The 17,507-nt window shown below is 42.0% G+C and overlaps 1 protein-coding gene across 4 annotated transcripts in view; it reads left to right on the top strand.

Moving 5' to 3' along the window:
• Positions 1–3,036: 3,036 nt before the first annotated feature.
• The window catches only part of LOC126199027 (serine/threonine-protein phosphatase 6 regulatory ankyrin repeat subunit A-like), an 84,613-nt gene continuing 70,142 nt past the window's right edge, over positions 3,037–17,507 (top strand). For all 4 annotated transcript variants that reach the window (XM_049935725.1, XM_049935727.1, XM_049935729.1 and 1 more), the window contains exon 1: positions 3,037–3,183. The gene's annotated coding sequence lies outside the window, so the exon portion shown is untranslated. The remainder of the gene's footprint in view (positions 3,184–17,507) is intronic.

The raw sequence follows: 17,507 nt of genomic DNA, 5'->3' as shown, positions 1-17,507 counted from the left end.
TGTAAGCAGAAAAGCCGCAAGGCTAGAAAACTGTAACGAAAAGCAGGAGGGCATGTAGACGATCGACACTTGGTTCGGGGTTTAGCACATAAATACCTAACATAAACAAATGTAACTAGGCACAAAGACCCACTGCTGTATGATTATACGACTACAAAACAATCACTGGAAGCAGCTACATGCGTAAAGTACGCAGGAGTGTGTCTGTAAGCAGTGACTTAAAGTGTAACGGTCACAAAAAACTAATCGCGGAAACGGCAGATGCCAGACTGATACTTACTGACAAAGTCCTCAGGGAGAGTCTGGCCGCAATGGAGGTACCTTAAAAACACCCTAGCTAGACCAATAAAGTAATGTTCCTTTTCAGTCTGAGATCCGTACCAGATAGGATCGATAGAGGAAACGGAGAAGAGCCAAGGTGCTAGCGGAGGTGGTTTGCCACTGCCTTCCTCCACAGATTCGCTTACTAAGCACGAAGCCTCGCAAGGCGCTTAGCCTTCTCCAGTAGCACACGCTGCCAAGACGTGCGTTTTGCATCACGATGCGGTTTATTGTTAAAATTTCCGAGTGCGTATGTCCCTAGAAGAGTCAACCAATATATTACTCTCTACTGCGTATATTTAGCGAAAAGAACACGAAGACAGAATTAGAGAGATCCAATCGCTCTTCCAGGTCACCGTTCGCGACTGGAACAGGAAAACGGGAAATGTACCCTACGCCAGACACCAAATGGGGCTCACAGTGGCAGTCGACACGAGCGGCTTCTTGGGGCATCAAACTGTGTGGCGGGGAGGGGGGGTGGAGGGGGGGAGGAGGAGGGAGGGGAGCGGTTTCGGGTGAGATGACGCCAGACAGTATACGATAGAAGAAGAACATACGCTCCTGGAAACATGGAGCTAAACGTCTTGCGAGACAAGTGTGTATATGTGGTTAAAAGCTACATCTACATCTACATTTAGACTCCGCATGCCACCCAACGGTGTGTGGCGGAGGGCACTTAACGTGCCACTGTCATTACCTCCCTTTCCTGTTCCAGTCGCGTCTGGTTCGCGGGAAGAACGACTGCCGGAAAGCCTCCGTGCGCGCTCGAATCTCTCTAATTTTACATTCGTGATCTCCTCTGGAGGTATAAGTAGGGGGAACCAATATACTCGATACCTCATCCAGAAACGCACCCTCTCGAAACCTGACGAGCAAGCTACACCGCGATGCAGAGCCCCTCTCTTGCAGAGTCTGCCACTTGAGTTTGCTAAACGTCTCCGTATCGCTATCACGCTTACCAAATAACCCTGTGACGAAACGCGCCGCTCTTCTTTGGATCTTCTCTATCTCCTCCGTCAACCCCATCTGGTACAGATCCCACACTGATGAGCAATACTCAAGTATAGGTCGAACGAGTGTTTTGTAAGCCACCTCCTTTGTTGATGGACTACATTTTCTAAGGACTCTCTCAATGAATCTCGACCTGGTACCCGCCTTACCAACAATTAATTTTATATGATCATTCCACTTCAAATCGTTCCGCACGCATACTCCCAGATATTTTACAGAAGTAACTGCTATCATTGTTTGTTCCGCTGTCATACAATCATACAATAAAGGATCCTTCTTTCATGTATTCGCAATACATTAAATTTGTCTATGTTAAGGGTCAGTTGCCACTCCCTGCACCAAGTGCCTATCCGCTGCAGATCTTCCTGCATTTCGCTACAATTTTCTAATGCTGCAGCTTCTCTGTATACTACTGTGTCTTACATCAGTAGCAAACGTTGTCCCAATTAAAGATCCCTACAGACGCATCTCTTTATCGGTCGCCCCACCAATTCCGTGTCACCCAGCACACGACCCGCCCTGTTGTTGTGATTTGCATATCTTAAGTTCGTTGAGTTTATGTCCGCCCCCGGTAGCTGAGTGATTAGTGCGACGGAATGTCAACCCTAAGGGCCCGGGTTCGATTCCCGGGTGGGTCGGAGATTTTCTCCGCTCAGGGACTGGTTGTTGTGTTGTCCTAATCATCACCATTTCATCCCCATCGACGCGCAAGTCGCCGAAGTGGCGTCAAATCGAAAGACTTGGACCTGGCGAACGGTCTACCCGACGGGAGACCCTAATCACACGGCATTTATTTTTTATTGAGTTTATGTTCTACGAAATCCCGCTTGGTTTTCACTGAAACAAAAACTGAAGTTTGCCTTGGCTGTTTCAGATGCAATAAGGCAAAAAAAAAAAAAAAATGCCGAGAAAAATCTGTCGGCAAGGAAGTGAGTATCGATTAACCCTTTCGGTCATGGCGTCCTCATATGAGGACATACTAAACAAATGCTTGGTATATTAAAATTCGTTAAATTTTACCATTTGTAATTGTTTTCCTCAGACTGTCACAAGCAGATATTTTAGTTGAGATTGTGCGGAATCCAAACTGATCTTCGCTGAGGTCGGCTTCTACCAGTTTTTCCATTCGTCTGTAAGGAATTCGCGTTAGTATTTTGCAGCGGTGACTTACTAAACTGATAGTTCGGTATTTTTCACATCTGTCAACGCCTGCTTTCTTTGGGATTGGAATTATTATATTCTTGTTGAAGTCTGAGGGTATTTCGTCTGTCTCATACATCTTGCTCACCAGATGGTAGAGTTTTGTCAGGACTGGCTCTCCCAAGGCCGTCAGTAGTTCCAATGGAATGTTGTCTACTGCCGGGGCCTTGTTTCGACTCACGTCACATCGCCGTAAATAGAGGGCTACTGCCATACTTCACACGAGATCGCTACTGCAGATTTCACCTGAGACGTCAGAGGCAAGTTGGCGTCACGGGGAATATCTGGAGGTAACGGTACGAGGCCTGCCAGAAGAAGCGACCCACTGGCCGCGTGACGTCACAGCGCTTCCCCAGTGGCGCGGCGGAGCTGAGCGGATGACCAGCGCGTTCTGCCGGCGACCTTGCTCGCGCAGTGGCCGGCGCGAGGCCTGCAGGCTTTTCCCGGTTCACGGTCGGCGTTGAGAGCTGCGCGCGCATCAGCCGTGCAGCGTCGCAGGCTTCGCTCGCAAACATCCGCGCCAGTGTTGTGCGGCGAGCGGCCGTGTGTGTTTGGTACTGCCACGGTCGTACACGATATTCTTCTGACGCGTGGCCAAAGCCGACCAGTGTGACCACCCAACGCCGTGGGCACTGACTCTGCGCAGAACACGTGAGTACTGCTGTATCTACTCTTACACTGTGCAAACCAGTGCCAAGTGCGTAGCAGAGGGTACTTACCCTGGGACAGTGTTCGATTTGTGCTTTTACCGGGGGGGGGGGGGGGGGGTTAGTAGAATTATATATGTTACTAGCTTGGACCGTGGCGTTACCCATGGTTAAACAGTTATTTATAAATAGATGTTAATGCCGAAACTCACTATTCGCGCCTAAGCACGATCAGAAAAGCCATCCCTTGTTATATCTTTAAAAGTACTTTATAGGTAAAGCTTATTTACAAAATCATCTACATACAGGTATTCTAGGGGAATTCAAAAAGTAAAGGAACGTTTTGAAAAGCTGTACTTATTCTGATGATAGAAAACTGAAACATGCGTTATTTTTCCACGTAACCTCCCAGGACTTCAATGCAGTTTTCCCGACGTTTTACGAGTTTTTGTTTTTTATTTCATCAGACAATACGTTTATCGGTTGCATCTGTAACCAATTTTGCACCGCAGCAGTGACGTCTTCATCACTTTCAAATCTTCTTGCCTGTAGTGCTTCCGTTAAGGGTCCAAACATGTGAAAATCGCTTGCAGCCAGGTCTGGACTCTATGGTGGATGTTCCAGCACCTCGAATCTCAACTCCTTTATTGCGTCTGCTGTCCGTTTGGCAGAATGTGGGCGAGCGTTATCTTTCTGCAGGATGACACCTCTTCACAGTTTTCCACGACGTTTGGATCTGACTGCAGGTTTTAGTTTCGTACGCGACACATCACATCCACCATGCAATACAGACCCGGCTCTAAAGCCTCGTTTACGCTCGGGCGACGTCTTGCAACATTGTGGCATGCTACGGAAATATGGCGTGCGTCGTCTTGTCGTTTAGTTCTAAATGTTTTCAAATGCTTACCTACTACATAACACTTTTTCAAAATTAATAAGCAAACATATTAATAGTATGACTGTATTAAAAACTATCAGTGTTCGGCTCCACAAATTTAAATTATATGTAAAGTTTTACTCCAGTGCGTGGGAAATAAACATCCCAGGTTGGGATGCATAAACTAAAACCAGAGGAGGGGATGGTCTGATGCAGAGGGGGGAAATCCCCCCCTGCAAATCGCACACTGCCCTCGGGACGTTAACTCAGGCTTCTGACTTCCATTTGCGTACGCAGCGCGAGAAGAATGATTGCTTGAACGACTCTGTACGCGTTTTAGCCCGATCTTGCCTTCACGGTCGCTACGGAAGTGATGCGTAGGGGACTGTAACATCCCTCAGTTAATGCTCGCTCTCGTAACTCCGAGTAGGCCTTCGTGTGATGGTTGGCTTCTACGTTCAGATATCTGCCAATTCAGTTTCTTCAGCATCTCCGTGACATTTTCCCAGCAGGCAATCCTGTATGCTGCCTTTCTTGCTGTACGTTCAGTATCATTTTTGGTATAGGTCCCAAAACATTTGAACAACATTAGAAAAAGTAGGATAGGTCGCACGAGCGTCTTTTAGGCAATCTCCTTTGTAGGCTGGTTGCGTTTTCCAAACATCATATCACTAAATCCAAGTCTGACGCCTGCTCTACCCAGGACTGAGCCAATGTTATTGTTCCATTTCATATACTTACGATTTGTTACACCTAGGAATTTGAAAGACACGACTGATTCCAAATATCATTCATTGGTGATGTAGTCGTAAGATATAAAGTTTTTTTCGCATTTTGTGAAGTGCGAAATTTTAAATTTCCGGACATAGAAAATGAGTTGCCAATCTTCGCGCCAGTTTCAGATCGTATCGAGATCTGATTGAATGTTGGTACACGTATTTTCAGAGCGAGGTCTATCACAGATAACCGCATCATCTGCGAAAAGTGTGAGAGTAATATTAATGCTGTATTGCAGCTCATTAATATAAAAGACGCACAGCAACGACCCCAACGCTCCTTACAAGACAACACAATGCGTCGTTCTTTAGATCATTTTAACTTGTATAGTATGAGACAGTAAATTCTGATTACCAAGGAACCGTCAATCCAGTAACAAAAAGTTTCATTTTCCGTACGATCGTATTTGCATTAATAACAGTGGATATGCTACTGAGTTAAATGCTTTCCAAAGTAAAGAAACTACATGTTCTTCACTGCTTTGATCTATGGCCTTCAGGATGTTCTGTGAGAAACGCGCGAATTGGGCTTCGTATGACTGATGTATCTGGCAACGACACTTCGGAATGTGTGTCATTCTGTTTGCGACATCTGCTGATATTTTGCTCCCACACGTTGAAGAGCTATTCTCCCGGCTTTGCTTGACGATTTCACTGATAAATACAGCATGTTCCAGCAGTGGTGGAAGTACAGGATCGTGTGTTTGTTTTGCGAATCACTTTAAAGCGCGCTGCAAACGGTATTTACTATTGTACAACATGTTTTGTAGTGATGACATTCGTGGAAGGAGCGCGGGGGAAGTACTGTTGCTTAATGACCTCGGTGCCGGCCGTAATTAATTTTCTTGAAAGCGATACATGGGAGACTGACGATTATACGCAATTTCCGCCCGGAAAACCAGTTCTCGGAGCTTTCTAAACACGTTTTTACAAGATGGTCATCTTTCTTAGTGTCTGTTTGAGTGTTTACAGCATTCTCTTTCGAGGGAAATAACCCTGCTAGCTTTCGCATCGCTCCTCCGCGCACAAGATCTTTGCAGCCTACACACTTTGGTGGTATTTCTCTGCGGGACGCAGACGTGTTCTGTAAGAATGCCCTTTCCTAGTCTAATGAATACGAGCGATTGGTATATTTTCTGAAGTATGATGTTATATGTGACATAGATGGTGAGTGGGATGTTTTCTTTTGTATGTTTGTCGTCGGTCGTGTGATTTGTTTATTGTTTATAATGTGTCGTGTATTCCGTGGTTTATGTTAGGTTGGAAAGGCAATGTATCACATCTTATTGTTATTTTTTTAATATACGCTGTACACTTGAAAGTTATGTGGCCCTGTATTTTGAAGTATTTAAAAGTGTTTGCAGGGGTTTATAGGAATACTAGTCTCGTCCAAACCCATCTACTCTCGTGTAGGCTCGACTTATAGGTTTTTAATTTGGTAATGTTATCAGCGCGGTACCGAGTTCTTAACGTACCCCGCTTTTGAAGGCGAGGGGATACTGCAGAAAGAAAAATAAACGTCTCTTTGTAGATGCATCTAAATATCTGAAACTTTGTTCTTGTACATTAGTGAAGAAATAGATTCCTTCACCAGTTCAGACGACTATTATAAAATACATATTGAAAGTGTCTTCAAACGAAGCACGTTTGTCATCGCATGTAGCACTAAATTTTATTCTGCGTGAAATACTCGTCAAAATCAGTAACGATCTAGTCAGTGACTGCCAGATGAAAAATTGGGAAAGGTGTAACAAGAGGACCGCCCTCTCATCACCGATTTCGTCCGAATTTGTGATGTACGCAGGGCCTGGCCAGAAAAGCAAGTGACCGAAGTGGGAGTTCCAGATGGGAAAGCGGTTAGAAAACAGGAGCATGTTTGGCGCGAGCCGGGGGAGGGGCGTGAGTTTAGTATAGTTTGTCAGTAGCGGTTGGCGTAGCGGAAAAAGCACACAACGGTAACCAGAGGGTCGTGGACACAAGATCACTATGGGGAAATTGCTGAAGTTTTTATTTTCTGTTTGTACTTTACTTACAATGCAAATAAATTGAAGTAATTCTTAACATACTTTTTGATATTTTCATGAAAGGCATAAAAAGGAAAGTCAAAGGAAAATTTGAGATTGAAATAAATTTCCAGGAAGAGATTGTAAGGGGTGCACGAGAACTTCGTACGTAAAATTACTCTTATAGTTTTACATTACATAATTTATTTGTGCGGAAAAACAGAGTTCTACATCATACCACAGTTTGGCAGCAAACCACACGTAACGTGTGAATTCGCCGAGTACTGGCGACGATAGCTACTGATGTACAATGGACTCTGTTCTGATCCAGTGTTCTCGGGGTGGGATTTCTTCTTCTCTGATGAGGTAAGAGCAATTTTGAAGCTTTTTGATCATGTTCTGTACGTGTTGATAAAAATCACCGCAGGGTTTGCACTAGCGGAGTGCATTTCGGGAGGAATCATTTTAATACTGCACAATGGCAATCCATCTTGAACAATCTCGTCATATAATTGTGGATTCGTTTGTGTTCCCCACGAGCCAATTAACAGAAATTTGTTGCCGTACATGCAGGGCCTCATCACATCAGACAAACAATGTTTGTATAAAGCTGTTTCAAGTTTACCAGGTTTCGACGAAGTGGTGACAACATTCCTACGTTTTGTGACGTATTCATCTACCTCTACAAAAGAGCCAGTAGTCTCTTGCAGGCATACGTAGACTGCTTGCAATAATTTTGCAGAACGGGTTGTAGCGTATTGCCCTGCCTAGGAGTGAGTAACTGTGTTCCATTTCTGTGTATTTACAGTGTAAGTAATGTAAAAACTGAAAATTTAAAAAAAGGTTTAGTCATAAGGATTTGATCCCACGATCCTCTTTCCGCTGGGCCAAACGCCGCTTGGAAATTGCACTAACATAAACGAGTCAGGCCACGCCTGTCCCGCGCCAAAAATGCTAATTTTTTTCCCCCGTTAATCGTTACGCCATCAGGAAACCCGCTACTGCCACTTCATCTGGCAGTCTTTCATATGAAATAAATTTGGACGAGATCAGTAATGACGAATAGGCGCGGCCCCCACTGTAAGAAGTAACTAATTTTCACTCCTTGTCAATATTATACCGTACTCCTCCAAGAACATCTCACACATAATAAGAAACTAAATCGCAATATGTGCCGTCACCCGTTCAGTAAAAATATGCTGCAGGTTGCATGTACCAGAGAAGTCGGCATTTGCACAACCGTCGTGTTATACTGCGTCATAACGCTGCAATTTTCTTTTGTGTTTGTAAGTAGTGAAATGTTACGCCGTGATGAAAACGTCTTACATTGATGATGATGCTACATTGCTGTTAAGAAAAGAACCGACGTAGAAGACAAGCCATTCCCCAGAAAAAGTCTTCACTCTTGAACCAGATCCGTCTTGGACGATATTCATCAAAGCCTGCGCCGCTTGCTGTTGATGTTTTTGTTTCAATTATTTCCTGGCGACTTTCCTCCGCGCTGTACAAAGATTCTCAGCAAAAATTGTAGTGAGACAGAAAAGCTTTTTTGTTAATCATTAGTAATGCGTGTGCCTGAAAACAGCTCACAGAATCGAATTCCGAATTGCACAAAAATTTGTCTACCTTTACCCTAGCCTTCGCCTATCAACGGCGCGACGTTTCGCCAGGAACGGCACGTGAATCGTATTCCACGTCATACTGCACGGCTCGTTTCACAGACAGGATTGCTGGGGTAGGTTAGGAACACGATCGTCGCCGAAGATCCAGACGGTTGAGCCGCAGGAAATTAATAATAATAATAATAATAATAATACCCGTGGAGGCCCGGGAAAAGAATAGGCCTCCGGTATGTTCTGCCAGTCGTAAAAGGCGACGAAAAGAACAAACCACTAATAGGGCTAACCCTCCTTTAGTGTGATTAGTTGGTTCAGGACAGAACTAAAGAAGCCTCGGACAAGCGCCGTCATGGTCGGGGACGACGCTTGAACCCTATGCCCGCCCACAATGGTAACGACACTGCTAGCCAACTGGAAAATGATTTAAATCCAAATAGAGGTGTTTTGCAGGATATGCTTCCTGCAACCACCCTAGAAGGAAAACAAAGACAGAGGATGAGATGGTCAGATGAAGTTAATCGACACCTCATGTTCTGTTATTACCAAGCAACAAACCTAGGAACCAACACAACTGGATACAGATCACAAGTATACACAACATTTATTACCAGATACCCAGAATTAAAATTTTTAACAGAACAACGACTAGCTGATCAGATCCGTGTAATAATCAAAAATAACAGGATACCCCAGTCAGAATTAGAAAACATCAAACAACAAGTACAACAAATATTGGAACAAAATAATGTGCAATCAGAAGAAGAAAATACAGTAATGGACTCAAACATCCTAGAGCAAACAAACAAAGAACAACACGCACCAATTAAACAATCAGAGGAAAACGAAATCTTAAGACAGCCACCAGAACAAGCACAAATAGAACACGAAGTGACACACATGTTAGATATAGAAGAAAAATTTCAGCTGACATATATAGAATACAAAGACACAAATACAGACATAAGACCATTCTTGCATAGACCACCAAATAACCCACAAGTCGAAACAACAATAAAAACTATCAACACAATCATACACAACAAAATAAATGAAAACACAACTATGGAAGAGTTACAACTACTGGTTTATATAGGAGCACTCACTACACTAAATATACACACTAGACAGAGATCAGAACCAACCAACACACAGAAGAAACCCACAAAACCAGCATGGCAACACAGGCTACAGATCAGAATAGAAAAACTGAGAAAAGACATCGGACAGCTAACACAATTTATAAGAAATGAAATCTCGGAAAAAAAACGAAAAAGGTTAGGTAAAATCTCACAACAAGAAGCGACAGAGCAATTAGACGAAAAGAAGCAGAAATTACAAGCACTAGCCAAACGACTCAGAAGATACAAAAAAAGTGAAAATAGAAGGAAACAAAACCAAACATTCAACACAAACCAAAAGAAATTTTACCAGACAATAGATAACACACACATTAAAATAAACAATCCACCAAACATAACAGACATGGAACACTTCTGGAGCAACATATGGTCTAACCCTGTACAACATAACAGGCATGCACGGTGGATACAAGCAGAAACAGACACATACAAGATGATACCACAAATGCCTGAAGTGATAATTTTGCAACATGAAGTCACCCAAGCAATTAATTCTACTCACAATTGGAAAGCCCCTGGAAAAAATAAAATAGCAAATTTCTGGCTAAAGAAATTCACCTCAACACATTCACATCTAACTAAATTATTTAACAGTTACATTGCAGACCCATACACATTCCCTGATACACTTACACAAGGAATAACTTATCTGAAACCTAAAGATCAAGCAGACACAGCAAACCCAGCTAAATATCGCCCCATAACATGCCTACCAACAATATACAAAATATTAACTTCAGTCATTACACAGAAATTAATGACACATACGACACAGAACAAAATTATAAATGAAGAACAAAAAGGCTGTTACAAAGGAGCACGAGGATGTAAAGAGCAACTGATAATAGATGCAGAGGTGACATATCAAGCTAAAACTAAACGAAGGTCGCTACACTACGCATACATTGATTACCAAAAAGCTTTTGATAGTGTACCCCACTCATGGTTACTACAAATATTGGAAATATACAAAGTAGATCCTAAATTGATACAGTTCCTAAACATAATAATGAAAAATTGGAAAACCACACTTAATATCCAAACAAATTCAAATAATATCACATCACAGCCAATACAGATTAAGTGTGGAATATACCAAGGAGACTCATTATGTCCTTTCTGGTTCTGCCTTGCTCTGAACCCACTATCCAACATGCTAAATAATACAAATTATGGATACAATATTACTGGAACATACCCACACAAAATCACACATTTGCTATACATGGATGATCTAAAACTACTGGCAGCAACAAATCAACAACTCAACCAATTACTAAAGATAACAGAAGTATTCAGCAATGATATAAATATGGCTTTTGGAACAGACAAATGTAAGAAAAATAGCATAGTCAAGGGAAAACACACTAAACAAGATTACATATTGGATAACCACAGCGACTGCATAGAAGCGATGGAAAAACAGATGCCTATAAATATCTAGGATACAGACAAAAAATAGGAATAGATAATACAAATATTAAAGAAGAACTAAAAGAAAAATATAGACAAAGACTAACAAAAATACTGAAAACAGAATTGACAGCAAGAAACAAGACAAAAGCTATAAATACTTATGCCATACCAATATTGACCTACTCATTTGGAGTAGTGAAATGGAGTAACACAGACCTAGAAGCACTCAATACACTTACACGATCACAATGCCACAAATATAGAATACATCACATACATTCAGTAACTGAAAGATTCACATTAAGCAGAAAGGAAGGAGGAAGGGGATTTATCGACATAAAAAACCTACATTATGGACAGGTAGACAATTTAAGAAAATTCTTTCTAGAACGAGCAGAAACTAGCAAAATACACAAAGCAATCACTCATATAAATACATCGGCTACACCACTGCAATTTCATAACCACTTCTACAACCCTTTAGATCACATAACATCAACAGATACGAAGAAAGTAAATTGGAAGAAGAAAACACTACATGGCAAGCACCCGTATCATCTAACACAGCCACACATCGATCAAGACGCATCCAACACATGGCTAAGAAAAGGCAATATATACAGTGAGACGGAAGGATTCATGATTGCAATACAGGATCAAACAATAAACACCAGATATTACAGCAAGCATATTATTAAAGATCCCAATACCACAACAGATAAATGCAGACTTTGTAAACAACAAATAGAAACAGTAGATCACATCACAAGTGGATGTACAATACTAGCAAATACAGAATACCCCAGAAGACATGACAATGTCGCAAAAATAATACATCAACAGCTTGCCTTTCAACATAAACTTTTAAAACAACAAGTTCCTACATACAAGTATGCACCACAAAATGTACTGGAGAATGATGAATACAAATTATACTGGAACAGAACCATTATAACAGATAAAACAACGCCACATAACAAACCTGACATCATACTCACCAATAAAAAGAAGAAATTAACACAACTAATCGAAATATCCATACCCAATACAACAAATATACAAAAGAAAACAGGAGAAAAAATTGAAAAATACATCCAACTGGCTGAGGAAGTCAAAGACATGTGGCATCAGGATAAAGTTGACATCATACCAATTATACTATCAACTACAGGAGTCATACCACACAATATCCACCAATACATCAATGCAATACAGCTACATCCAAACATATATATACAATTACAGAAATCCGTAATTATTGATACATGTTCAATTACCCGAAAGTTCCTAAATGCAATATAACATGTACCGTACAGCAAAAAGGAAGTGACGCTTGATAAAGGTCCGCGTCACTCCATTTTTAACCAGACTTAACGCCTGAGAAAGTAAAGATAATAATAATAGGTAGCGAATGTTCCAGAGGCACTAATGCTGGTCACACAGGTCGACTTTGATTGTAAGCTGTCTTTTTTTCTGCTGGCTGCGAAGTTAGATGTCAAACTCTGAAATGAGTTTCGCAGTGGCGGATCGAGCAAAATTTTATGACTGTGCTACAATGTGGTGACCTCTAATCTTTTGACTTACAGGGGTACGTAACTAAACCGGATATATAAATTTTACATATATAAACTGAATATCTAGGAATAAAAAAAGTGTCGGTAACAGCGGGATTTGAACTCGACTCGACCAATTGAGGGTGTGTTGGACCACATGGCCACGGGTCTGTTTAGATATCAGATCCTCAAAAAGCTGAAAGAAAAATACCGACCTGGTACTGTGGGCAACATAGCACTCATACTGGAAGGGATGCCATTCCATCAAGAGCATGCGCAGTCGGAAACGGATATCTGCTTCCCTTGTCAGAGTTGATCGTAGTGGCGGCTGACCATCATTAAGGCAATCGGTACCGGTTTCTAGTTATCGCCGAGAGAGCGCTAAAAAACAAGTTTTCATTCATTTTATTTGTGTACCAGCACGTATTCGAAGAACAGTGGCACAATTTTAGTGATACTTCCGGTACACACTCGAAGAGAGATGGCACAATTTTAGTGCAATATTTACAGTGTTCTGTAGCACATTAACGTATAACTGGCTGCTGCTGGAGCCTGGATAGGCGGTAAGACCGTACACCACGAAGTGATGGACTGCAGGTTTGAGTCCCGGTCCGGCACACAGTTTTAACGTCTGGAAATTTGAATGTATTTAGATATATTTGTCCTTACTTTGAACCACTTGCGAATGAAACTTGTGAAAACTTGTTTGTTGCTCATTACGCATTAATTTCTCGTTTTGTCTTAGGACCTACAGGTGAAATGTGAGGTCATGTGTGTTTTCCAATTTTTGTCGCTTCTTAATGATACGCTGATATATTTAAACCATATATTTGACTCCAGCTTCGTGTCAGTAATTCTGTACTCCTGCGTATTATATTTACCCATATTCAAAGCCAGGGCCGTAGCGGATGGCGACGTAGGCTCGCGCAAGGGGTACAGGCGCAGAGGGGGCGAAAAGAACTGACAGTAAAAAAGTAAACAAGAAACACGTCTAAAGAATTGCTCGGGGAGGTACGTGACCTCTCGTAGCCCCGGTGCCCCTGCTCCGTACCAACGAGAGGCAGCACTTCCGTCTGCCCGCGACTGTAAACACAGGCTGTTGTCCATGTCATTTCGTCGAAGTAGGTTCATAAAGAAACGACCGTTAGCGAGCATAAGGCTGTTTTGGTGGCAGCAGTGTGATTGGTTAACACAGCTCACTCGTGTTCAGCAATAGTTCTTGCTTCTAGAATGATAGAAGTCGTCGGCGAACGGATGCCGAAGCAAATATGCTGTTTTGAAACCACGAATTGTTCACCTTTGGCCATCTGCGCCTAATAAACCTTCTTCGCCAGAGCGCCCTTAGCCGACACGTTTCAGGGTTCCTGCTGGGGGCCCCGTAGCTAACAAACTGTCGCGGAACACACAGTCCACAGTCGACACTGCACGTCGCCCCAGCAGGCTATTCCCTACTTCGTACCGTTTCTCGTTCCCACTGGTACACCGACTGCTGACGAGACCCAGCCAGATAAACTGCTCAGAGCAACTTCTGTACCAACTGCGTATCTACATACGTATGTTGTGGGGGCTTTATTTTAAGAGAAGCAGGAAGTGAGAAGGTGAAGCCAAAATGATGATGATAATAATAATAATAATAATAATAATAACAGTGATTCTTCCAGAAGCAATCTATGCAGCTGAATCAATGGTGATTGATGGTCATTCTAAAATTAAGGAAATAGAAAAGCAGGAAAAAATTCTCAGGAAGATTTACGGTCCAATCAACAAAAATGGCATTTGGATGAAGAGACCACAAAACGAGCTCTATAGAAAGATCAACATAGTAACAGATGAAATCAGAAAGCGCCGAGCCAAATTTTATACACACATCTACAGGATGGAAGACTCCAGAACAGCAAAGAAATTATTCAATATTATAACAAGGAGTAAATGTGGCACGGAATGGCTGAAAGAGGTCCAGAGGGATCTACAGCTGATCAACATAAAAAATCTCGAAGATCGCACCGAGTGCCGGCATAAAATCACAAGTGTGAAGTTTCGGGAAAGAACATCGCGTCAGCCTGGTAAAAAATGGACAGAGCAACGGAAGAAGGAGCATTCTGAGAGGATGAGGAGGTTTTGGGAAGCAAAGAAGAAAAACATCCGAAGATGAAATTATGAATTCAAGTTCAATCGCTCTCCTAAAGGGGAACAATCGTTATAATAATAAATAATAATAATAATAATGTGAAATAAAAACAAAATAACAGTAGGGAATATCTCTTCAATAGTGTACACCTTTCCCTTACTGGCACACCGTGTCTCCCAGAAGTCGTTCCAACCTTTCCCATTCTCCTAAGATCGCACAGTGTGTGAGGATTCTCCCAGAGACTGTAAACTTTCATCTAGACCCGGAGGTGTCCAATCAGGTCGCTGTCGGCATCGACTGCAGGCCATTCCATTACACTGGTTCCCGACTGCTGGCCACGGTGTTCACGAGTTGAACGCGATGTACATCTGCGATATCATCTCGAGAGACGAACCCGTCGCCGAAATATTGACTTGTAGGGCAGCCTAATTGCTTGGAGAATCCTGTCCCGACACTGCACAACCTTCAAATTGACACCGATAATGGCGAGGGGTGTCAGAACCCGAAACACGACTGAGCCACCTCGCAGCTGAACCAGCGGGATGTGCCATCCCCGAGACGCGCACGGGTCTACTGGCCGCCACGCCTGTCCCATGACTCATCAGGCGTCGGACAAACTCTGCACTCGACAGTCAAGCCGACGCTGCTCATTTAGTTTCCATTCGTGGTGTTTACTTGCAAACTTTCTCCGCACACTGCAATGCTGGAGACGGGTTTGTGTTCGTAAGATACGTTTAGAAATAAAGAGTTCGTGTAGAGTAGGTTTCGTGCTCTTGATAAACACACAGCTGGTTTGAATCATAATGAACAGAAAGCAAAAAGTTGTGCTGAATAACACAAGTAATGTTGGGAGGGTGGTAAATGCTAGTGAATAGGGAGTTATCACAAAGGGACTCCCACAGGGTTCAATTTTGGGTCCTCTACTGTTCCTTATTCGTGTGAATGACCTCTCACTTAACGTTCAGCAAGCAGAATTGATACTTTTTACAGATGAAACGAGTGTTATAATAAATCCCATTCCAGAAAAAGCAGCTGAAGGTATTGTGAAGGATGTCTTTCAAAGAATTAAGTGGTTCTCAGAAAATGGACTCTACCTTAATTTTGAAAAAAACTCACTATATCCAGTTCTGTACACCGAATAGTTATACCGACAATTGATGTAGCATATGAACAGGGCTCAGTTAACAGGGTAGATTTCTCCAAATTTTTGGGTGTTCGCATTGATGACAACTTGAACTGGAAGAAGCATATTACTGAGCTTCTCAAACAATTAAGTTCAACTTCTTTCGCTCTTCGTATAATCGCTAGTCTTGGTAATAAACAGATCAGCCTCCTAACGTACTCTGCGTATTTCCGCTCAATAATGTCTTATGGAATAGGTTTCTGGGGTAACTCACAACTTAGATATAAAGTACTGATTGCACAAAAGAGAGCAGTGAGAATAATTAGTGGTGTTCACCCAAGGACGTCATGTAGACACATATTCAAGGAGTTAGGTATTTTAACTGCATCATCAGAGTACATATATTAGCAAATAAAATTCGTTATAAATAATCCATCTCAATTTGCAAAGAACAGTGATGTTCATACGTACAACACTAGAGGGAAAAAAATGACCTTTCCTATCAGTTACTGAAGCTGTCAGTTGCTCAAAAGAATACATTATTCAGCAACAAAAATCTTTGATCATTTGCCCAACAACATAGTGTCTGGCAGGTAGCAGATCAAGTTTTAAACCTAGCTTAAAATCATTTCTTTTGGACAGCTCCTTCTATTACATGGACGAGTTCCTGTTTCAAAACTGGTAATAAATAAATAAATTAATTAATTGTACCTCTAAACGTAATTGCATGTGCAGAACTAAAAATTTCAGTAATATTAATATTAGCACTATTCATGTATTTCATATCTATAAAATAATAGTGAAAATGATCTACGGAACATGACATAACTACACAAATCGGAGTGCCTTAAAAACGCTAAGCGCCGATATAGCTAGCAGTTACTAGCTGGCATTGTTGATCGCACATGACCACTACCAAGCAAATCTTCAGTGTTTTCCGTCTTACTAAGATTTGGGAAAAAAGGTTAGCTGTGAAATGTTTCTCACAGACTGAGAGCTGCTGAAAAATGTCCTCAGTACTCAGATGTAAAACTGTAAAGCATCCTCTCAAGAGTCTAGAAACAGTAAGAGCGGAAGGACATCAGAGATATTGTTAAAGTATTGCTTAACGAAAACAGAATTTCGTAGTGTAGAGAAATATATCTGCAAGAGTGAGGAATGTGTGTGTGTGTGTGTGTGTGTGTGTGTGTGTGTGTGTGTGTGTGTGTGTCGTAATCAACTGAAAATGTTGTAATATGTAAATAACTTGTAGCATGTTGTTTCATATTATAACCTGTGGGCTAAATATTTTAAGATATTAGGTGAAGTTGACCTGTCCTATATTAAAAGTACATACTTCGCACATAATGTAATGAAAGGGGATCAAAAAATGTTAATCAGGCTTAATATGCGAACAGTCAGCGCCTAAATGCAGAGCACATATGTCGCTGTTTATTCCTTAACTACTCATTTTCTATTGCAGTTGCTTGCGCCAAGCTCATTAAGAAAAATGGTCGCAGCAAGACTAAGCAAATTTCATCTCAATTGCTTCCATGACGAGACTATCTCAATAGCTGCGAGCGCAGTTCGCAGTTCAGACTCTCCGTGTTGCATTACATGGGTTGACCGGTACCAAGACAGTAGCAAATGTGCTCGGTTGTTGTGCGCGCGTTTGACGTTCATGCTGTGGACCAGCCGCCCTCAAAGAGGGTGGC

Source organism: Schistocerca nitens, chromosome 8, assembly GCF_023898315.1.
Source record: "Schistocerca nitens isolate TAMUIC-IGC-003100 chromosome 8, iqSchNite1.1, whole genome shotgun sequence".
Lineage (NCBI taxonomy): Eukaryota > Metazoa > Arthropoda > Insecta > Orthoptera > Acrididae > Schistocerca > Schistocerca nitens.
This window is presented reverse-complemented; position numbering and strand designations above follow the sequence as displayed.